The sequence below is a fragment of the Podarcis melisellensis genome, assembly GCF_964234715.1.
Source record: "Podarcis melisellensis genome assembly, chromosome: 6".
Taxonomy (NCBI): Eukaryota; Metazoa; Chordata; class Lepidosauria; order Squamata; family Lacertidae; genus Podarcis; species Podarcis melisellensis.
Window position 1 is genome coordinate 68,754,356 of NC_138538.1, and position 5,214 is coordinate 68,759,569.

Genomic DNA, 5,214 nt, shown 5'->3' on the forward strand with positions numbered 1-5,214 from the left:
CGCGCCGCCTGCGCGCTTGGGCGAGCTCGGAGCGTCGGAGGACCCGCTCCGTGCGCGCCGGAGGGGACTCTCCGCCATTCGGCTTTAAAGGCGCCCTGCCGCCGCCCAAGGTGAGGAGCTGCTGCGGTCAGCTGTGGGCGAGACGCCGGCTTGGGCTTCCCTCGACGGGGCGGGAGGCTTTTTCCCAGGTGAGAGGGAGATCGGAGGCCCGTCGAGTCGGGAGAAAGGAGGGATCCCCAGCGGGTCTTGGCCAGTCCTAGGCGTGCATAGGTGCAAGCAGGGGCGCCAACTGGAATAAAAAACGTGTGTGTGTGTGTCAGGTAAGCCCCACGCTGTATGATTATCACGAGGCACAGCGCATGCACACCTTTTGAATGGGAATGCCCATCAATTTGCTCCCCTCCCTTAGCACATTTTGCCAACTAATGCACCTTAGCTGTTTGGAAGGGAGCCCCCATGTTATGTAATGAAGTTCTCACCCTGGGCCAGCAGGGGGATACTGTAGATAGTTTTCACTCAGGTCCACATATGCAAATGAGTCGAAAGTGACGTTCAGTGATTGGATAGTTACAGAAAGTTGTTACAGTTGTGTTGTAGTGGAGCTCTATCGGAGGCTGGCTGAACCCTTCAATTCAGTTCAGTTTAGGCCTGTGAATAAACAAGAGTTGTTTGAAGAATCGCTGTGTCTTCTGATATGTTCACCCACAACTTAACACCCCATAAGGCCGTTTCAGAAGCCAGAGTCTAAAATGTCCTGAGGGCACATCTCGAATCAATTCCCATTTGGTTTAATGGGGTTTGCCATAGTGGGAGGGAGAGGACTACTGTCTTGCAACCTATGTGGGAGCTTGTTGGACTGACTGGTAGATGGATCTTCTGTCTCCGACAACAAGGCTTTTGCATTCTTCCTTGGGCCCAGGACTTGAAGACTTTTAAATTGCAGAGATAAAATAAATAAAAAAAGATCCATGTGCTTAAACCGTCCACTCCTACCATAGATGCAGCTACATTAAGAAAATCAATTTAAAAAGTATAACTGAGGTCATGCCCCTTTCATAAATCCTGTCTACACCTGTGGCTCCTGGCACCCATGAAATAGGTCTAAGCAGAGTTTCCCAAATGTAGGTCTTCAACTCTTTTTGGACTACAACTCCCATCACCCCTAGCTAGCAGGACCAGTAGTCAGGAATGATAGGAATTGTAGTCCCAAAACAGCTGGAGACCCAAGTTTGGTAAACCCTGAAAAGACCTAAAGGCCCCAAACAGAGTGTAACATTGGCCTGTTAGGCAACTGTCTTATGCATACTTTATAGAAATCACAGGGTGTTTTTAAAGTCTTGTATGTGTGTTTTGGAGAACTCAAAAATAATTTTTTGAATGCAATGGTTAATTAAGTTAATCTGTTTTTAAAAAATAATAATAAAATTGATCAATTTGTATTGCTATTGTCTGTTAGGAGACAGGATGTTTTGTGTTGCTGTGTTCCATGAAGTGGGACTATTGTCTTTTGTTCTTTCTCTCTTTGCTGTCTGATGAGAAAGAGGAAGGAGCTAAGTCAGAATGCTCTGAGTGTATTACAGTGGTACCTCGGGTTAAGTACTTAATTTGTTCCGGAGGTCCGTTCTTAACCTGAAACTGTTCTTAACCTGAAGCACCACTTTAGCTAATGGGGCCTTCTGCTGCCGCTGCGCCGCCACTGCACGATTTCTGTTCTCATCCTGAAGCAAAGTTCTTAACCTGAGGCACTATTTCTGGGTTAGTGGAGTCTGTAACCTGAAGCGTATGTAACGTGAAGTGTATGTAACCCAGGTACCACTGTATATGTAAATAAAGTAAATTAGCCAAAATGCTGAGCTACTGAGTTCTGTTACACAATCTGCGGATCCCTAAGTGTGCTGATGCTTCTTGGTATCAGACGCTGTGATGTTTGGGTTGGAGAACGCTTTTGAAGCTCCAACCGACCAGGAGGGAGAGAACATGCCAGTCGGGCATGTGTCTCTGCCAGGGTCCTACATGAGAGTACAATGATCCTAACATTGCCTACACTGACTGGCAGCGCTTCTCCAGGATTTCGAATAGGGGATCTTTCCCAGTCCTTCTACCTGGAGATGCCAGGGATTAAATGGGGAACCTTCTGCATACAGAAGAGATGCTTTGTCAAAGAGCCGTGGCCTTTCTCTGATTAGGTATCCGTAATACAGCTGCTGTGGGACAAGATGGTTGGACAGTGTTCTCAAAACTACCAACATGAATTTGACGAAACTGCGGGAGGCAGTGGAAAACAGAAGTGCCTGGCGTGCTCTGGTCCATGGGGTCACGAAGCATCAGACACGACTAAATGACTAAACAACAACAAAATACAGCTGCATCTAAAAACTGCACATGGCAAGTGTTATTTTATGAAAGGCCAGGATGATGATTGCCTCTTCTAAGATGCTGCAGTATGATGGATAATTCATCACGGAACTCAAATGACACAAGATGTGATTGCAACAGCTTTCCAGATGGATTCCACAAATGATGGTTTGTGGCAATGCTTCTATTCTTCTGCTTAGTGTATGTATGTGTGGGGTTTTGTGTCAGCGTCACATGTGTGGGTTCTCTTACTATTCGCTTGTTGTATTTCCTGGTGGTAAGAGAGGTTGGGGCGGGTGGCCTAGGCTGTGGTTGGTTGTCTTTGGTTGGCTGTAGTGAGATTTGTTTTTGTGTGAGGGGGGTATGTATGTGTGTGTTTTTGGTTAGCCGGATTGATTTGTATGGTGCCGGCCAATTCTCCTTGTTGTCTTGTTGGGCTGTGTATGTGTGAAACGGGCACCTAACCTAACAATGTATGCAACACTAATGTCTCAAAACAAATGAAACTGATCTGTAGAAAACACAACTTGAAAAAAGAGACAATGCACGTATTTTTGTAAACTAAGAAATCTTTAATAAAAATATATATTTTTTAAAAAAGCACAAATGATGGTCGTCAACAGCTAATAACCATGATAGGCTAACAGAGCATTTCTGCTTCAAAATAGAATGCATGGGGGCAAACAAATAGAGGTGCTGCATTTAATTCCTTGAACAGGGTTTGAAATTGTGTGTGGTGCCTACATGAGTAGAAAGGACTAACTTGCCCCAGAACATACAGGAAGTTAGCATGAGTTCATGTTACCTCTTTGTAAAGCCTGTGTAAGGCATTTCCTTCCATTCTCAAGGTCTTAGTTGGAGTAAATAACCTGTAAGATACCTTCTCACTCTTTAAGACTTCTATGACAAGCAGGATTCAGCAGGTGCCACTTTTCATGGTAGAAAAAGGCACATCTTTTTTTACTTTTAACCTGTTGGATAGGTGTTAAGAGCCGCAAGAGCTGTGTCAGAAAGTGGGTGAAAACAACCCTAAAATTGGCAGTGGTTAAGTGATGCGTGATGAGGCTTAAGCTTGCCTGGAAGACATGACTTTGAAGTCTTGTTCCTTCATTCCAACCAATAGAGGCAGCTCTGCTTACTTAGTGATAAGATAAAAGTTCTATAGCCTTAAAAATCTAGTCAAAGGAGGAAGGTCATCAGGAGGCACCAAAAAGACAACAGAGAAGGCAGCTGCCTAATATTCTGCTGGAAGAAATCCCAGAGGCTAGGTGCCAGGGTCCTGTAGTGTGGTGTAGTGGTTAAGAACGGTAGTCTCCTAATCTGGACAACTGGTTTCGCATCTCCGCTCCTCCACCTGCAGCTGCTGGGTGACCTTGGGCTAGTCACACTTCTTTGAAGTCTCTCAGCCCCGCTCACCTCACAGAGTGTTTGTTGTGGGGGAGGAAGGGAAAGGAGAATGTTAGCCGCTTTGAGACTCCTGAAGGGGAGTGAAAGGCGGGATATCAAATCCAAACTCTTCTTCCTTGAAACAGAAAAACGTTTTTTTTCTGGACTTGCCCCCAAATAAAGAAATTCTGGTGCACAGTGACATTAAAAGCAGAAACAATTGTTTTTGTTCACTGTTGCTGCTTTCTTTTGGTGGGTTGCAATCTGTATGGTAGGCATAAAGGATTTTAGTGGGAGGCGGAGTTAATCTTCTTTGTAATAATGCAACCCTGCAGTTTTATGATTCCGCTTTCTTTTACCATTCTCTACAAACTTGGTTAGATCCATTTCAGCCGAACCGCAACGATAAACATTTTCCAAAATACAAGAAAGAAGCAACGAGAAAGTGCAGGTTGAACAAAAATTTATTCTCAGTGTCAATATTAATTAACGTTAAATACTAAACCATAGCATCCTATAAAATGTGAACAAACAACACATAATGTTTTCCAAAGTTTGTACACAGTACATAAAAAGTCTTTCTGCTCATTCAGTAGTACTCTGTCATGATTGTTGCTTTTACATTTGAAATATTTAAAAGTCTAAAAATAGATTTCCTTTATTTTTTCACATTTGCTTTCTCAGTAAATACATTTTAGCAAATAAGGCATCTATAAAAGTCGGGTTCCACATAAAGGTTTTGGACCAGTGTTTAGCAGTTCTAACATCTAACACAAGTTGCAGAATTGTTTTAAGAGCTATATTTAGAGTAGTTCTATGTGCTTGCCCACTCTTACGTTATTGCAAATAGTCTGCACTTGTTTAATATAAAGGCTTGAAAAATTACACTACATTTGCAATGAAATGTGTTCACATCTCTGACCACCTTGTTTCGTGTTAATGGATGTGAAACACAGGAATGTCCCTCCTTCTTTCGAGCAAGTGTCAATCCTGGCCCCTTTGTCCACTTAAATCAAAATAATGGCAGAGAACACCAGCCACTAAGACTTTGTTTACACCACATTGAAGAAACCTGAACATCTGTGTAGCAAATTAGAAAGTTTTTTTTTGCGGTTTCATCAACTAAGTTGATCAAACTCCTTTTTCAGAAGGATGGAAATCCCATTTTCCAGCTACTGTTCCTGCTAAGTGCTATCAGTTCATTTGAGTGTTTGAGAGGAACTGCCTCCTTCCTGTGAGTGGGACCCTTCGGGGGGGGGGGATCTACCAGCAGAGATTGGGGACCTGTAGCCCTCCAGATGTTGCAGGACTATAACTGGAGGGCCACATGTTCTCCAGGCCTGCCATAAAAGAAGGCAAATTCTATATGCATGATTTCTGGTGGAGTGTATAATACTCTGCCTTGCCAACCCAGTTCTCACTGTCATTGGTTTAATCTTTTTTGTCTAGCCAAAGACTACAGCAGTTTCCAGT

General features: G+C 43.5%; 1 protein-coding gene across 1 annotated transcript in view; it reads left to right on the forward strand.

Annotated features, from left to right (window-relative positions):
• Nucleotides 1-93: 93 nt before the first annotated feature.
• DNAI3 (dynein axonemal intermediate chain 3) overlaps nt 94-5,214 on the forward strand; it is a 66,722-nt gene continuing 61,601 nt past the window's right edge. Inside the window, exon 1 of the mRNA XM_081914151.1 lies at nt 94-110. The gene's annotated coding sequence lies outside the window, so the exon portion shown is untranslated. The remainder of the gene's footprint in view (nt 111-5,214) is intronic.